Genomic DNA, 19,394 nt, shown 5'->3' on the forward strand with positions numbered 1-19,394 from the left:
AATATGTCACGCTTCTGCGGCTTTGCACATGTTATCCCTTCGGCTGGGGTTTCCCTTCCCCACACCTGCGTCATTATCTCTTTACTAAACTCTTCCCTACCCACCCCCTCATCCCCAGACCAAGCTTTACCCACTTCCCTGTCTCTTGTAGAAAATATTTTGCTGGCTCTATACCACAGGTTTCCAACCTCAGATCTATTGATATTTTGGGCCTGCTAAGTCTTTAAGTCACAGGAGCCGTCCTGTGAATTTTAGGAGATTTAGCAGTATCCCTGGCATTTACATACTAGATGCCAGTAGCCACCCACTCCCTCTCCAGTCATAACAAAATGTCTCCAGACGTTGCCAAATGTCTCCTGGGGGCAGGAGTTGGAATCACTCCCCAGTTGAGAAACACAGCTTCTTTCTTTCCTTCTTTCCTTCCTTCTGTCCTTCCTTCCTTCCTTCCTTTCCTGCTCTTTGTCTTTTTCTCTCGCTTGCTCTCTCTCACTCTTTCTCTCTTCCTTTCTCTTTCTTTCTCTCTCTTTCCTTCCTTCCTTCTTCCTTCCTTTCTTTCTTCTCTTCTTTCTTTCTTTCTGACAGGGTCTCACTACGTTGCCCAGACTGATCACAAATGCCTGACACCTTGACCTCCCAAAGCGCTACGATTACAGGTGTAAGCAACACCATGCCTGGTCCAGCTTTACACATTTCTATAGCACCCTAGATCTTTGTACATGTGGCCTTAACAGAGTGTATTCTAATTGTTTGATTGCATGTCTGCCCCTCCACCAAGTTGTGAACAACCACAGGGTAGTACTGTATCTTGCTCACCTTTACAGTACATGGCATTTGTTGGATCAAAACCTTTGTCAAATAAATGTCTGTGAAACGCTGGTGATCATTTAGTCAAAAAAAAAAAAAGTAATTTTGTTTCATCTTGCTTATTTTTATTGTTGGCTAAAACATTTGATAATGCTTAGTATAGATGACTTTACTAAAGCCTGACACCTGCATGTTGTTGGACCTTTACCCTAGGGGTAAGAGTACTGGTACTGGCCTAGAAGATGAAAGAATTGTCTCTCACCAGACCACTGAGTAGCCTCAGCTAAGACATTTAACTCCTATGGGTATCAGTTCCTCCTTCTTTAAAATGTGAATTCCTAAGACCCCTTCCATCTCTAGAAGCCTGTGATTCCAAATCCTATGTAGCAAGAGGTTTCGATCTTCATAAAGAGTGCTTCAAGTCTTTTTTTCACCATTTAAAGACAGTGTTCAGGCATGGTGGCTCACGTCTGTAATGTCAGCACTTTGGGAGGCCAAGGCAGAAGGATCACTTGAGCCTAGGAGTTCAAGACCAGCCTGGGCAAGATGGCAAGACCCTGTCCCTACAAAAAATTTAAAAATTAGCCAGGCATGTTAGCTAATTTTTCACTCAGGAGGCTGAGGTGGGAGGATCATTTGCACCCAGGAGGTCAAGGCTGCAGTAAGCCACGATCACAACCCTGTACTCCAGCCTGGTTGATAGAGTAAGACCTTGTCTCAAAGAAAATAAATAAATAAATTCCATTGCTATAAATGAGACCCAGAGTAATGGTTACTTGTATGTCGACCTGACTACTATACCCAGTATAAGGGTTGCTTAAGCAAGAATGAGATTTCTCTCTTAAGTAAAAGTCCAAAGTTCTACAGTGGCTCTAGTTTGCAAAGTTGTCAGTTTCCAAAATTCCTTCTTTCTACTTTGTTAACTTAGAACTCACAAGATCCATAAATTTGAGAGGAAACTTTATTTCCTGTAAAGGGTTAAAGGCCTGCAAGGTGGCTGTCCCACAGGCCAGGAAGTACAATCTCTGTCAAATACCAGAGACAGGCACTTCAAAAGAGGAGGGGTTGGTATAGGAACCTGATGCTTAACATATTGACTAAACATACATATTCAACAGGTTACAGGAGAAGTTACGAATAATCAGGAAGGTCATCCTGACTCAAGCTTATTGAACAAACATGCATGTAACATACAACCCATGTTCACTTTGAGGTGGAGACTTAACTCCATTTTGGTTTTTTGTTGTTGTTGTTGTTGTTGTTTTCTGAAACCAAGGCAGGAGTGCAGTGGTGCCACCTCAGCTCACTGCAACCTCTGCATCATGGGTTCAAATGATTTTCCTTCCTCAGCCTCCCGAGTAGCTGGGATTACAGGAATGCACACCACGCTCAGCTAATTTTTGTATTTTTAGTAGAGATGTGGTTTTGTCATGTTGATCAAGCTGATCTCAAACTTCTGACCTCAAGTGATTCACCCACCTCAGCCTCCCAAAGTGCTGGGATTAAAGGCGAGAGCCACCGTGCCCAGCCTAAAGTGGAGACTTAACTTTTAAATGCATTGCAGTTAGGCCCTATAAGTCAAAACGCCTTTTCAGGACAGGAAGGCACGAGAGTGCTTAGCCCGTGTAAACTGGCCAGAACCAGCCCATAGTCAATGATTTTTTTAATCAAGAGAAAGTTACTGAAATCAGCCTCTTTTATGGCTGGTGGAATGGGAATGGAGGGCCATTAGTCAGCAACTGGTGGAGCTGCAAGTTGTTTTAATATTGCTTGTCTCAAGGCTGGTGCTTGTTTAGCTGCTAATGAAAAACAAAAAGCAGCTGGGCAAAACTCCATCTCAATAAATAAATAAACAGAAAAATTTGTGGCAGTGAGAACAGAGTTTATTCTTTAAGTTAGGCGTGCATGACATAGCACTGCCTGGCATGGTGTTAGGTCTTACAGATAATTTGTTATTGCTGCAGAGTCTGTTCTGTCAGCCTTATAACCTTTATTTTGACATTAATGCTGGTCAGTTGTTGTGTCTAAACCATAAAAGAGAGGGGGGTATAATGAAGCATGTCGACCCCCCACACACACACACCCTATCATGGCCAGGAACTCAGTTTTAAGGTTTTTCTGGGGTCACTTTGGTCAGGAGGTGTTCCATTTGGTCGATTAAGGAGCTTAGGATTTTATTTTTAGTTTACAACTGGGTTTACCATTTCTATAGTATTGTCTTTATTTATGTGGCCCAAAATGCCCACATGTGGCTAACTAAAAATTGATGACTCTTAAAAAAGAAAGGGAAAATTGCTTTAAGGACAACTCCATTATCTGGCACTCTGGCAACCAAAGTCCCTCCCTGAAGCATAAAACCAAAGGAAACAAAAAGCAGTCTCAGGGTATATGAGAAATGAAAGTTTTTTATGTACTGCAGATAGCAATTTTTAAAATCAATCTTTTTAAGCTCAGAGCATTGGATGCCAACAACCCATAGTGCCTGCACAAAGACATGAAAAAAAAATCCAGCCACAGGATCCATCTGTCTTGAGCAATAAGGCACACCTCATATATAAATGCAGTGATACTGATGGAGGCTGATTTTTTTCAAACTAGCTGGGCACATTTTAGTATATTTAAAGGAAGTGCAAAGGCACCAACTACAGATGTGGCTACATTCTGTAGAGTATATGTATTGTCTACTAACTTCAATCTCTAAGTATCCATCCATGCAAACTTGACACTGAATATAACCAGGTTGTGTATTACCAAAAAAAATTTTTTTTGCAGGGAATTACGGTGGGCACTGTTGGTTACACATACATCTCTGTCCTTCATCAATCCCTTCTCATCAGTGTTTACTCCACAACTGCCTTGGAGTGACCTTGTGTTTGCTCTTGGTCTTCTCCTTTGTCCAATAATCACAACAGAGTCATGGTGAGTTAGGTCAATCACTACAGGTTCTAGAGATTCACAGGTGAGTTCAACTACTTCATCACTTTCCCCAGGTTCTGTCAGTTCTGCATCCAAGGCTATGTCAGGAGTTGGGCCTCATTCTCTGACTATAGGGAATGCTCAGCATTTACCATACTGTCACAGCTTATTACAGTATTCCATTTTGCTTTTTGGATTCAGTCTTAGAGAAGGAAGTGATCTGTGCCAAGGTTTAAAGCAAATTTTAAAAGTCCTCAATGTCTCACTGCTGTTGTTGAGTCACTCTCTGACTTATATAAGAATTTAGATTTCCCGTCATATTTGAACTCTATTCTGGTTCCGGTCCTGTCTTCACTTCCACAACTGCTGTGCTCCCACAGGGAGTGGATCTTCTGGGAGCCACTTCTAAGATAGTTCAATATGAATTTTTGGTTTTTTGTGTTTTTTGTTTTGTTTTGTTTTTTGAGACGGAGTTTCACTCTTGTTACCCAGGCTGGAGTGCAATGGCGCAATCTCGGCTCACTGCAACCTCTGCCTCCTGGGTTCAGGCAATTCTCCTGCCTCCAGGCAATTCTCCTGCCTCAGCCTCCTGAGTAGCTGGGGTTATAGGCATGTGACACCATGCCCAGCTAATTTTTTGTATTTTTAGTAGAGACGGGGTTTCACCTTGTTGACCAGGATGGTCTCAATCTCTTGACCTCGTGATCCACCCGCCTCGGCCTCCCAAAGTGCTGGGATTACAGGCTTGAGCCACCGCACCTGGCCTTCAATATGAATTTTTAACTGAAAAAAAAAAGAGAAAAATTAAGCTTTAGTAATGTCTAAATCAAGACTGATAGTAGCATATGTATAAAATGTATAGCTATATATAGAAAATGTATACCAAAAATTTTTTATACTTATGCATGTGAACAATATTTGGAGACCACTGCTCTTGAAACTGAGGGCCCCTCCCCTGTCACTTTTGGGCATGTGACCTGATGGTAGTCGGGAGGAGGAATCCAAGGGGCACTTACATGAGGAGAAGCATGGTATCACTACTTCATCTAAGAGTTTTTTGTTTTTTGTTTTTTGTTGTTGTTGTTGTTGTTTTCAGAAAGAGCCTCCTTCTGTCACCCAGGCTGGAGTGTAATGGCATAATCTTGGCTCACTGCAACCTCTGCCTCCTGGGGTTTAAGCAATTCTTATGCCTCAGCCTCCTACATAGCTGGAATTACAGGCACATGCCACCACACTTGGCTAATTTTTGTATTTTTAGTAGAGACGGGGTTTTGCCATGTTGGCCAGGCTGGTATCAAACTCCTAACCTCAAGTGATCCACCCATCTAGGCCTCCCAAAGTGTTGGGATTACAAGCATGAGCCACCATACTTGGCCCACTCACTCAATTTTTATAAAGTAAAAATGGGAGACCAAAAAGCTCCTTACACACTCTTAACAGCAAATAAGAAATAAACCATTTAATCTCCTTGCAGGTTCATCTTGGCCAGGGTTTTCTTTCTAACAGAGGCAACAAATAGACTTTTGAAAAATTGATCCCATATTGTCTTCTAGGAAAAAGAGTTTGAGCATTAGCCATAGAGAGAATTGGTTTAACTCTGTGACTTTTGGGCATGTGACCTAGAAGTTGTCAAAATCACAGCAAGTAAGTCTTTTAAAAAATTAATTAGTTTACAATCTAAAAACAATGTATCATTAGTCATTAGGGAAATACAAATCAAAACCATAAAGAGATACCATTTCATATTCACTAGAATGGTTATTAAAATAAAATTTTAAAAAAGAGGCCAGGCACGGTGGCTCACGCCTGTAAGCCCAGCACTCTGGGAGACTGAGGCGGGCAGATCACCTGAGGTTGGGAGTTTGAGACCAGCTTAACCAACATGGAGAAACCCCATCTCTACTAAAAATACAAACTTAGCCAAGCATGGTGGTGCATGCCTGTAATCCCAGCTACTTGGGAGGCTGAGGCAGGAGAATTGCTTGAACCTGGGAGGTGGAGGTTTCAGTGAGCCAAGATCACGCTATTGTGCTACAGCCTGGGCAATAAGAGCAAAACTCTGTCTCGAAAAATAATAATTGTTGGGGAGGATGTGGAAAAGTGGAACTCTCATATGCAGTGGTACATTCAGCTTTGGAAAACAGTCTAGTAGTTCCTCAGAAGATTAAACATAGGGTTACCATATCATCCAGCAATGCCATTCCTATATATACACTCAAGAGAATTGAAAACCTATGTCCACACCAAAAACTTATACGTGAATATTGGTGATAACATTTTATTCTCAATAGCCAAAAAGTGGAAACAACCCAAACACCCATTAATTAATAATGGATAAACAAAACTTTGTATGTCTATATGGTAGAGTAGTATTCATCAATAAAAAGAAATGAAGAGCTGATCCTTGCTACAATATGATGACCTCTGAAAACAGAAGCCAGTTCCAAAAAACCACATATTTTATGTTTCTGTTTCTATAAAATACTAAGAATAGGCAAAGCCATAGAGACAGAAAGATTGGTAGCTTCCTAGGACTGGGGATTTGGGAGAAATGGGAGTGACACCTAACCAGTACATGATTTATTTTGGGGGTGATGAAAATGTCCTAAAATTGAGGTGGTTACACAACCCTGTGAATATACTAAAACCCACTCAAATGTACACTTTAAATGTGTTAATTGTATGGTTTGTGAGCTATATCTCAATAAACAAAGATGTAAGCTGCCAGAAATGTTACACAATACAATAGGACGCAAACTGGATTTAGATCCTTAGATCGGCAAACCCTAGAACCTAATGAGGAAATGAGAAGCCCAGCAGGAAAATGGGCGGAGCCCAGAGAAGGGCTTCGTGCTCTGCGCTACCCTGCAGGCACCGGCCTACTTACCCAGGTGGTACTTCTGTTGGGCCCCTCACACACCTGCCTCTCCCCGGATCGCTGTTCTCAACTATTTGCATTTTGCTACCAGCCTGACCCTACTTTTTCCAGCTCTGCCCAGGAAAGAGAGCCCTCGGAATGAAGCTGGGCAGCCCCAGAAGGCAGTGCCCATCACCTTCCAGCTCCACTCTTGCACCCAGCGGCACTTCAATTACCTAGATATGCCGTCTCTTCCACCCAGCCCTACCCGGTAGTTATTCAAGGACGAGGGAGCAGGAAGCGTGCACTCCAGGAGTGCGCCACTTTCCCGGCCCTCCGTGGCTTCCCAGCCCCGGACGAGCCGAAAGCGGGTGCCCGGCTACACTGATCTGGGAAGGAGGACCGGACGGTCACAGGCCAGGGAGGACAGCTGGAGAGAGACAGAAGCGGGGTGGGGGTACAGGCGCCCACAGAGCAGAGCCTAAGGTCACCAAGCAGGGCGTCACGATCCAAACTTCCACAACTGGGTGGGCTAAAGCACTAGCTTGTCACCCTTTTAATTCGTTTTTGCAGTTTCCGAACTGTCCAATCAAAACCCGAGCCCAGGCTCGCTCGTCACCGGTCTCTGGGCAAAAAGCGCTGTTTTAGATTAGGAATCGGGACTTTCCGGTCCTGGTTTCTCTTTCTTCAAAGCCAGCTGCTTTCCGAGAAAGAGGAAGGGCTGGGTTGCTTCCCCCGCCCCACCCCTGCAGTACTTAGATCAGCAACTTCCCATTCTCTAGACAAGTGATTCGCAGTGGTTTTTGCAAGGAAGTCACTTGGAGTATTTATTAAGAGGCTGAGGGCCAGAGGTCCCAGTCTACAAACAAGTCCATTTAATGTATGAAAAAGCAGCTGGACGCGGCGGCTCTCGCCCGTAATCCCAGCACTTTCGGAGGCTGAAGCTCGGGGAATCACTTGAGATCAGGTGATCGAGATCAGCCTAGCCAACATGGTGAGACCCCGTCTCTACTAAAATTACAAAAATTAGCCGGGCGTCGGGGGCGCCTGCCTGTAATCCCAGCTGCTCCAGAGGCTGAGGCAGGAGAATCGTTTGTACCCAGGAGGTGGAGGTTGCAGTGAGCCAAGGTCACCCCACTTCACTCCAGTCTGGGCAACAGAGACTCCCTCAGGAAAAAAAACAAACAAAAAACAACCCTGCATATAATCTGGGTTTACAAGCACATGTAAAAAAACACGTTTTATATTTTTCAATTATTTTATTTCTTGAGTATTATCTACTACCTCAGGCTCATATACACTAAATTTTCCAGGAATATAACTACCAGGCAATTCAAAGGAAGATGTATGTTGGTTTTTTTGTTTTTGGAATTTAGAGATATTCAGCATTTCAAAAAATTACGCCAGAACCAGCAATACCATTTCTGAATCTGAGCCGTCAAAACAGTGTGCCTCTCAGTCTTCCATGCTGCTGGTTCGCAGAGATCCTGGGCAGTTGCAAGCATCTGGCACTTCTTTATACCATCAGTGCAACCAGCCTAGAGCATTCACAAGCTAAATTACTTAATTTTCATAATCATATTAATAAAAGAATCACCACAAAACAATTGTTATAAAAAGGGGTTATTGGGGAAAAGGAGGCTGTTGTATACGATCGGAGTTGAAACCTCTAATCTACACTGAAATCCTGAGGACTATATCCACCTCAGTCTGCCAAGCCTGAGCTTGGATACCGCGTTCCTAGAAATCTGTCAAATAAGGCTCCATTACACAAATGACTTGCTTACAGCACCATCACTAGGACTCTTCATTCTCTTAACCTTTCCTGGCCTCAGTTAAAAAAAAAAAAAAAAAAAAAAAAAAAAAAAACGCTTTCATTCTCAAAAACCCTGATGCTGCCAAAAAAGAGCTCTACCTGTAGGCCTAACTTTGGAGGAACTGTCCAGATGAGTCAGGACCATCTTGATATCTAAAGCCCTTTGGGAAAAGGGATTCTTCCGTAGTTTCTTCTTTCACTAGATCAGTGCCAAGAAGTTTTCTGCTGTACAAAATAAGTATCCCTAATCTAATAACCTGAAATCCTAAATGCTCCAACAGCTCAAACTTTTTGAATGCCAACATGATGCTCAAAGGAAAGGGTCATTGGAGCATTTTGGATTTCACATTTTCACATTAAAGATGCTCAAACTGGTAATTATAATGCAAAAATTTCAAAATCCAAAAAAATCCAAAATTTAAAACACTTCTGGTACCAAGCTTTTCAGATAAGGGATACTCAATCTGTATCTCCCTGCTGTGGTAATTTGCTCTAATGAGCTGTGAAAATAAGGAACGACTGGAAGTAAAAGCAGTTGCCTAGAGTCTTGAATCTTACTGAGCCCTTCTCATTGCCATCCCCTTCTCAGAACAACCCTAAGAGTGCCTGGCACGAAGTAGACACTCCATATTTATTTAACAAATCATTAAGTGAATAAATAAGTTCATTTTATGATACAGGAATAATTATCCCACTTTATGCATATGGCGACAAAGAGTCAAGTCAGCAATGTGACTCTTTTTCAATTCCTTCTGTGGAATTAGGATTCAAACTCAGGTCTGAGTCCAATGTCATACACACTTTAATACTATCCCCTTAGAAACTCTGAACTTGTAATGGGAGTTTGGGGATGAATGTGTTAGGGGGTCAGCAGAGGATGTTAACAGGAAACATGACTCACCCAGATCTGGCTTTTTGAGCCAGTCCTCAGCTTCTGCATAGTTTGCTGCTAACAGCTAGCATCTGCGGATTACCCTCAGTCCTGCAGATTACTCACAGACACTGGAGGGAACTGGAAGTATCTGGGGGTTTTATGTCTCACCTCATTCCACAATCCTGGATAGCCAAAGACAGGCAGATGTAGAGCACCAAAGCCCAGCTCCTTTGTGTTTGAGGCAGGAAAAACTCTGAGGTGTGTTCTTTGTTCTCGACAGAGCTTCCCGTGTGATCAGGCTGACTGTAGGACTTCTGAAATCACAGTCTTGCTCGGCTTCTTCCCATTCCCTGTCCTTCATCCCCCACTCCTTTACTGTTTTTTTCCTAGGAGCCCCTCACACCTCAACCCTTTTTTTTTTTTTTTTTTTTTTTTTTTGAGTTGGAGTTTCACTCTTCTTGCCCAGGCAGGAGTGCAATGGAGCAATCTCAAGGAGCCCTTTCTTAATAAGTCATTTGCATCCAAATCTTTGGCTCAAGGACTGCTTTTGCAAGACTCCACCTAAGACTTTCACTCACTCTTCAGATTATTAAAATGGCATGCACACTTGTAGACAGCTAAGGATTCTGTCTACAATAGAAAGACTAAGGTCTTTCTATTGCTATAACAGAATACCTGAGACCAGATAATATACAAGAAAAGAAGCCATATGCAGTGGCTCATGCTTGTAATCTCATCTTTTGGGGAGGCCAAGGTTAGAGGACCACTTGAGGCCGGAAGTTTGAGACCAGCCTTGGCAACATAGTGAGAACCTGTCTCTACAAAAAGTTTTTTTAAATTAGCTATACATGATGATGCACATCTGTAATCCCAGCTACGCAGGATGCTGAGGCAGGAGGATCACTTGACCCCAAGAGTTTTAGGCTGCAGTGGCACAATGACAGAGCAAGATCCTATCTCAAAAAAAAAAAGAAAGAAAGAAAAATGTATTTCTTTTTTTTTTTTTTTTTTTTTTGAGACGGAGTTTCGCTCTTGTTACCCAGGCTGGAGTGCAATGGCACGATCTCGGCTCACCGCAACCTCCGCCTCCTGGGTTCAGGCAATTCTCCTGCCTCAGCCTCCTGAGTAGCTGGGATTACAGGCACGTGCCACCATGCCCAGCTAATTTTTTGTATTTTTAGTAGAGACGGGGTTTCACCATGTTGACCAGGATGGTCTCGATCTCTCGACCTTGTGATCCACCCGCCTTGGCCTCCCAAAGTGCTGGGATTACAAGCTTGAGCCACCGCGCCCGGCCAGAAAAATGTATTTCTTACAGTTCTGGAGGAAGCTGAGAAGTTCAATGTTCAGGGGTTGTATCTAGTTTGCTTTGGGTGAGGGCCTTGTGCTCAAAACATGGCTAAAGATATCAGATAAAGGCTAGAGGCACCATAACATGGCTAAAGATAAAGGTCTCTAGCGGGGCACAAGAGGTAGAATGAAACTGCCTTTTATAACAGACTTATTCTCAGGATAACCCATTAATCCATTAATGAAGAAGTCCTCATGACCCAGTCACCTCCTAAAGGCCCTCCTTCTTAATACTGTTATATTGATGATTAACTTTCTTTTCTATTTTTAAATTTATTTTGGATGGATGGAGAGAGAGAGAGAGAGAGAGAGAGAGAGAGAGAGAGAGAGAGAGACTCCTACATTGCCCAGACTGCTCTTAACTCCTCCTGGGTTCAAGCAATCCTCCTGCCTCCGCTTTCCAAGTAGCTGTGACTACAGGTGTGTGCCACCACACCCAGCTAATTTTTGTTTGTTTTCATAGAGAGAAGGGCTCACTATGTTGCCCAGGCTGGTCTCAAACTCCTGGGCTCAGGTGATCCTCCAGTCTCAGCCTCCCAAAATGATGGGATTAGAGGTGTGAGCCACTGTGCCCAGCCAGAATTATGAATTTCAGAGGGGACAAACATTCGAACCATAATAAATAACTAGAAAACCACTCAAACTATGCTGTGTCATTTAGTGGCAGCAAAAGTCCTCTCTGTTTTTCTGAGTGAAAACACTAAAAAGAGGAAGTGGTTCATGGGGGAGGGGAAGCCTGCACATCATTGCAGGCTTCATTTGGGCCAGTGTGTCTTACTAAAGACATAGATACCACCTCAGTTTCTTAGACTTTTTAATCATCTATGTTGTGGAGGACCAAAGATGTCTAATCATTGCATCCAACTAATGACAGGAGATCTATAGAGTTTAATGCATAGTAAGTGCTTAATATAAGCTAGACTGTTATTTTCAATTGTATTTACCCGTTTTTTTTGCTATTAGCCCTTCTTGTAACTCTGCAAAGTACCAGAATAATTTCTATGCACAAACTTTTTGATAAAGGTACTCACAAATACTTTGTTATTTATTTTAAGATATCTAGAACCCAGTCTTCAGTTTTTTCCTACAGGTCTAGACTCCAGGCAAAGACAATATCAATTTTTGCCCCTAAAACTTTGATGGCTGTATTCATAGACAAAATATTTATTTTATTAAAGGAAGAGGCTGGATGTGGTGGTCCTGTCATCCCAGCACTTTGAGAGGTCAAGGCTGGAGGATCACTGGAACCCAGGAGTTCAAGATCAGCCAGGGCAACATAGTGAGACCCCCATCTCTACAAAAAAAATCCAAAAAAATTAGCCAGACATGGGTGGTACGCACCTGTGGTCTCAGCTACTCGGGAGGCTGAGATGAGAGGATTGCTTGAGTCCAAGAGGTTAAGGCTGCAGTGAGCCAAGATTGTGCCACTGCACACAAGTCTGGGTAACAGGGTGAAACCCTGTCTCAAAAAAGAAAAGAAAGAGCTTGAGTTTTATTTCAAGGGTTTATAACACAAGATGACAAGTAAAAAGCAACAGCCTGAAAATACTGTGAAAGTGGTTGTTAACAAAACTAGAAAAGACATGTCCATTTATGACATATTTTCCTTAGGTATCATGAAAGAAGTAATATATAAAAATTATTAACAATAACCACTTTTTAAAAATAACAACCACTTTTTTAAAGGAGGATACAGTTAACCTTTGAACAACACAGGTTTGGGGTGCAAGTGAAGTGTCATGATCTCTGCTCACTGCAGCCTCAACCTCCTGGGCTCAAGTGATGCAAAATTCCCCCTCCCCCTTTTTTGGAGACAACGTCTTGCTTTGTCGCCCAGGCTGGAGTGCAGTGACACGAACTCCCCTCACTGCAACCTCTGCCTCCTGGGTTCAAGGGATTCTCCTGCCTTGGCTTCCCGAGTAGCTTATTTTTGTATTTTTATTAGAGTTGGGGTTTCACCTTGTGAGCCACGCTGGTCTCTAACACCTTACCGCAGATGATCTGCCTGCCTCGGTCACCCAAAGTTCTAGGATTACGGGCATGAGCCACCACGCCTGGCCAAGGGTCCACTTTCATGTGGATTTTCTTCCACCTCTGCCACCCCGAGACAATAAGACCAAGCACTTCTCTTCCTCCTCCTCCTGGCCTATTCAATGTGAAGATGATGAGAATGAAGATCTTTATGATGATCCACTGCCACTTAATAAATAGTAAATATATTTTCTTTATGATTTTTTTAATAACATTTGTTTCTCTCTAGCTTACTTTATTGTCAGAATACAGTATATATAGTATGTATAACAAAATATGTGTTAACTGACTGTTTGTTACTGATATGGGGCTTTCAGTCAGCAATAGGCTATTAGTAGTTAAGTTTTTTTTTCTTTTTTTTATTTTCACTATCTCCAGTAATGGCTATAAGCAAAGTAGTTAAGTTTTTGAGGTGTCAAAGGTTGTACTTGGATTTTGACTGCAAGGGGAGCTGGCACTCCAAACCCCGTATTGTTCAAGTGTTGAGTATCTAAGGAAATGTAAGGACACCTATTTGATAAAAAATAATTATTAAATTTTAAAATTATTTAAATTAAACATTTTAAATAACTATAACATAAAATAAGGAGTGATGTGTATACACTGAGAGCCGCCTCTAAATGGTAGAATATAGTAGGGTCCAAAAGATGGTAATTTCCATGTTATAAGTGATTACAGGGGTTTACACAATTTTTACTTTTCTTTTTTTTTTTTTTTTTTAGACACAGTCTCACTATGTCACCCAGGCTTGAGTGCAGTGGCACCATCTCTGCTCACTGCAACCTCTCCATCTCCCAGGTTCAGGCAATTCTCCTGTGCCTCAGCCTCCCAAGTAGCTAGAATTACAGGCATGCACCACCATGCCTGGCTAACTTTTGTATCATTAGTAAAGACAGGGTTTTTCCATGTTGGCCAGGCTGGTCTGAAATTCCTGTCCTCAAGTGACCCACCTACCTCAGCCTCCCAAAGTGCTGGGATTACAGGCATAAGCCTCTGTGCCAGCCATCATTTTTGATGCTGATGATGATAATGATAACTTTTGAACAATTCTAAAATTAATTTTACAAAACACTATTTTTTAAATATATCAATTAGCCAGATAGTTCTTCCAGTGATCAGTTTACCTCAAGCTGACAGCCAGGCTCCATCATCCCTTTCACCAACACGGTCTGGGGTGAGACCAGCCTTCTGGTCTGGGGGAGTCAGAGGAGTATTATAGGCTCCATTCTTCCTTTCTTTGGCCAGGCCACATAGGTGACAATTGGCTCAGGCACCACATTTTTCAGTCCTTAGAAGGACACAACACCATTCCCACTATTGGCCATGGTTAGCAGTGGTAGGGAAACATCCCTGCTTAGGATCTGAACCTGTCCCACCTCCCCTCCTACCCTTCCACTCCCAATCTACCCCAAAATTCCTCTCCTCTCTCCATATATAGGGCTTCGGAAAAATGCCAACTGAAATGGTTTTTAACAAATTGATTTTCCACAGACTGGTCACCTTTCTCTTCTTTATTTACTCCCCTCCCATGCCTTGGGACAACCATTCAGTTATAGCCTTCCATATTTGCTTCTTGTGTAATGCAAATATATAATGCATGTGTTTATATATGGGGGTTCTTTTTTTGTTTTTATTTCTTTTTGAGACAGTGTTTCAGTCTGTCCCCAGGCTGAGTGTAGTGGTGGCAATCACAGCTCACTGCAGCCTTGACATCCTGAGCTGAAGCAATCCTTCCACCTCCTCCTCCCAAGTAGCACCGCTGTGCCAGGCTAATTTTTTATTTTTTTATTTTGAGACTGGGTCTCACTATGTTGCCCAGGCTTGTCTCAAGCTTCTTAACTCAAGCAATCCTCCCACCTCAACCTCCAAAAATGCTGGGATTACAGGCGTGAGCCACCACCCCCGCCTAGTTTGTTTTTTTAAAGTAGCTTCTTATACATATTTTCTAGAAACTAATTTTTATTTCAGCAATATAGTATGGGTATTCTTCCATGTTAGTATGTAAGATCTAGTCCTTCATTACTGACGTTGGAACTTTTCAGTTTAATTTGCATTGCACAATTATATTTAATAAGCTTGATTTAGCTTCCAGTATTCCTCCTCTTTGCTTGCTCTCTTCTTCTGAAAAGAGGAACTAAGGCATGCTCCAAAGGAACTGTGAAAATTGATCAGACAAACTGGGTCATTTTTGTCTTACTCAACTAAAACAGAGTCAAGAAGCCATGGAGAAGCACTCAGGGCACAAAACATTGCTCCAAAAATGCAATTTTCTGCAAGCCTGGCAGCTGAAACCGCCTGCTATCACCTGAAACCAGTTTTAACTAATGGCTACCGAAACAACCTGCTACAGCTCTAAGACTAGTTCTGTTCATTGCCATCATTTACCAGTTAGAACTTGTCAGCTCCTCTAAATCTTACTAGCACCAGTGAAATTTCTCAGAGCAATATGTAACATTTCCCCATTTTATAAAACCTTTTTGCACTTCAGACACACCAAAGACCAGCCAATCTGTCTGTATGCCCTGAATTCCAGTTCTTTCCTCTCAAATAAAACATTTTAATTTCAGAGATTCACCTTTATATTTCATTTGACTTTGACATACTGTTACCTTGTACTATAAGCCAGCAGAGCAGCCCCTCATAAAATAGCTCTGTTGAATGAAATGGAATGGAGACAGAGTTCTTTATGATTTAACTCAATGGGTCTCTCAATGTTGGATATACATTAAAACTAGAGATTTTTTAAAAAATAACACTATACCTGGGCTCCATACCTAGAGATTATGATTTAGTTGGCCTGGATGGGGGTCTGGGAAGCTAATGAGGTTTTTGTTGTTGTTGTTGTTGTTGTTGTTGTTGTTGTTGTTGAGACGGAGTCTCACTCTGTTACCCAGGCTGGAGTGCAATGGCGCGATCTCAGCTCACTGCAACCTCTGCCTTCCAGGTTCGAGCAATTCACCTGCCTCAGCCTCTTGAGTAGCTGGGATTACAGGCACACACCACTACACCTGGGTAATTTTTGAATTATTAGTAGAGACAGGGTTTCACCATGTTGGCCTGGCTAGTCTCGAACTCCTGACCTTGTGATCCGCCCACCTTGGCCTCCCAAACACCATGCCCAGCTTGGGTTTTGTGCGTGTGTGTGTGTGTGTGTGTGTGTGTGTGTGTGTGTGTGTAATACACTCTACATGTAATTTTAGTTTGCAGTCAGGTGAAGAGTTAATGAATGGCTTACGTAAGTGTGCTATAATATGAAACACATTTGATCTTTGTCACCAGTTCCTGTCATAAATTCCTAAAACCTTCTGAATGCCCTTTCTGTGGAAAAAAAAAATAAGTTTCTAAAACCCTTTGAATTTCCAGAGTGGTAGGAGTGTATTTTGTTATTAATAATAAACCTCTGGCTGGGCACGGTGGCTCACACCTGTAATCCCAGCACTTTGGGAGGCCAAGGTAGGTGGATCACGAGGTCAAGAGATCGAGACCATCCCGGTCAACATGGTGAAACCCCGTCTCTACTAAAAATACAAAAAATTATCTGGGCATGGTGGCGCGTGCCTGTAATCCCAGCTACTCAGAAGGCTGAGGCAGGAGAATTGCCTGAACCCGGGAGGCGGAGGTTGTGGTGAGCTGAGATAGCGCCATTGCACTCCAGCCTGGGTAACAAGAGCGAAACTCCGTCTCAAAAATAATAATAATAAATAAAATAATAATAATAATAATAAACCTCTTTGATAGTCCTTGAGTGAATGCTAATGAGGTTAAGCTAATTATAGGATGGGGCCCCTAGATAGCCTCAGGATAGGGCCAGTCACCAGAAAGACCAAGCAATGAGATTAGAGTGTTGGAACTTTCAACTCCAACCATTCACCTCTGGGTAAAGTGAAGGGGAGCTGGAGATCAAGCCCTATAAAAACTCTTGAACATCAAAATTTGATGAGCTTCCTGTCTGCTGAATGTGTGGAGGTGCTGGGAGAGCGGCATACACCTGGAGAGGGCATGGACACTCACCTTCGCAACCGCCTACATATAGCCCTATTTATCTCTTCATCTAGCTATTCATCTGTAGCCTTTAATATCTTTTATAATAGATTGGTAAATGTGTTTCCCTGAGTCCTGTGAACTGTCCTAGCGAATTAATAATAGTCAAAGAGGGAGTCATGGGAGTCCTAGTTTCCAGATGGTCAGGCAGATGTATAGGTGACAACCTACTATGTGCAATTAGCATCTGAAGTGGAGGGCAGTCTTGTGAGACTGAACCCTAAACCAGTGGGATCTGACGCTATCTCCAGGTAAATTCCATCAGAATCGAATTGAATTATAGGATACCCAGTAGGTGTCCACTGGAGATTGGTGTTGTTAAATTAAGTTTAGCCTAGGCTGGGCGCAGTGACTCATGCCTGTAATCCCAACACTCTGGGAGGCTGGGGCCGGAGGATCACTTGAGACAAGGAGTTTGAGACCAGCCTGGCCAACATGGTGAAACCCCATCTCTACTAAAGATACAAAATTAGCCGGGCATGGTGGCACATTCCACCAGCTACTTGGGAGGCTGAGGCATGAGAATCACTTGAACCCTGGAGGTGTAGGTTGCAATCAGCCAAGATGGTGCCACTGCACTCCAGCCTGGTCAACAAAAGAGAAACTCTGTCTCAAAAAAAGGTTTAGCCTAAAGTTGTCTTTGCTGGGTGCAGTGGCTCACACCTGTAATCCCAGCACTTCGGGAGCTGAGGAGAAAGGATTGCTCAAGGCCAGGAGTTTATCTCTACTAAAAATTAAAAAAAACAAAATTAGCCAGGCATGGTGACATGTACCTGTAGTCCCAGCTACTTGGGAGCCTGAGGCGGGAGGATTGCTTGAGGCCAGGAAGTCGACCTAACTGAATGTGTAAGCAGACTGTAACTTTTTTTTTTTTTTTTTTTTTTTTTTTTTGAGACGGAGTTTCGCCCTTGTTACCCAGGCTGGAGTGCAATGGCGCGATCTCGGCTCACCGCAACCTCCGCCTCCTGGGCTCAGGCAATTCTCCTACCTCAGCCTCCTGAGTAGCTGGGATTACAGGCACGCGCCACCATGCCCAGCTAATTTTTTGCACTTTTAGTAGAGACGGGGTTTCACCATGTTGACCAGGATGGTCTCGATCTCTCGACCTCGTGATCCACCCGCCTCGGCCTCCCAAAGTGCTGGGATTACAGGCTTGAGCCACCGCGCCCGGCCAGACTGTAACTTTTATGCTACAGATTCTCAGTCAATCACGGGTGGCCAACTCTTCAAACCTTGTTTAAATGAGGCAAATGCTGAGCTGCAACCAATACGGCTGTTTCTGCCTCTGACCTCCATTTTCTATACGTCACTTTCCTTTTTCTGTTTCTAAATGTTATCCAACCATGTGGCACTCCCAGAGTCACTTTGAATCTATTCTGGTTCCTGCAGCTGCCTGGTCCTAGAATCATTTTTGCTCAGTTAAACTCTGTTAAACTTAATGTCTAAAGTTTTTCTTCTAATAGAGTGTGGAGGAAAACCCCTAAATATCTGGTTACAGAAGCGTTCTATGTAAGAGTAGAAATTTAAAAACTTTTCTTTCAGAGATCACCCTCCAATTTGTTCAGCTGAGTTCCTACAAGTCTTCCCCTAGATACCCTTGCTCCACTGTTTGGAATTACGTAAACCTGCCACAAGGCTGTCCTTCCTGGCTCCCAAGCCTGGAAACCCGCCAAACAAGAGAACCACTACCCACCTACTCTCAGCTCAGGCAAATGCCTTCCCTAACACCTCCCTAGTTTTTTGTTGTTCCTTGAACAACATTTCTTTTTTGAAAAATTTATTTTTTTTTTTAATTGAATTTTTTAAATTGAGACAGGGTCTCACTATGTTGCCCAGGCTGGTCGCAGACTCCTGGGCTCAAGTGATCATCCCACCACAGCCTCTCAAAGTGCTGTGATTATAGACATGAGACACCTCGCCCAGCATGAACAAAATTTCCTATTGCCAAGTTCTTTGCGCACTTACCTATGCTATGTTATCAGGACATATTTTAATTATTTGAGTGCCTATCTGTCCCTTTGCTAAACTGAGGAGATTGGGAGCAGTGTTGTTTCACTTATCCTGTCAGTACTTAGAACTAGCTAACTCAGATTTTTGGTCGAATAAACAAATGTACAAAACTGGCCATCATGTATAAAACTATGCCTTGAAAATTTTAAATATGTTATTTGTCATTCAAAGTATAGTGGTCCCTTTGTATCCAGGGGCTCCACATCTGCAGATTCAGCAAACCATGGATCAAAAATATTGGGGGAAAAAAGGGGATGGTTGTGTCTTCATTGAACATGTACAGACTTTTTTTTTCCTGTCATTATTCCTTGAATAATATAGTATAACAACTATTTACATAGCATTTACATTATATTAGGTATTATAAGTAATCTAGAAATTATTTAAAGCATACAGGAGGATGTGCATTAGGTTATATGCAAATATCATACCATTTTATAGAAGGGACTTAACTATCCATGGATTTTGGTGTCCCAGAGGGGGTCCAGGAACCAATCCCCCGTGAATACCAAGGGATGACTATGTATCTATTCCTTGCTAAAATATTAAATCCTTCAGATGCTTTTGCTCCCTCTTAGAGTCTGCATACTCCTCATGACTTGGCCCACAGGAAAAGAGCTCCAGCTAAAATATAGAAGGCTGGCCTCCCACTAGACAGCTGTGTCACCCCAACTATGTCATTTAACTTCATTGAA

This window comes from Saimiri boliviensis, chromosome 2 (assembly GCF_048565385.1).
Source record: "Saimiri boliviensis isolate mSaiBol1 chromosome 2, mSaiBol1.pri, whole genome shotgun sequence".
NCBI classification, from domain to species: Eukaryota; Metazoa; Chordata; class Mammalia; order Primates; family Cebidae; genus Saimiri; species Saimiri boliviensis.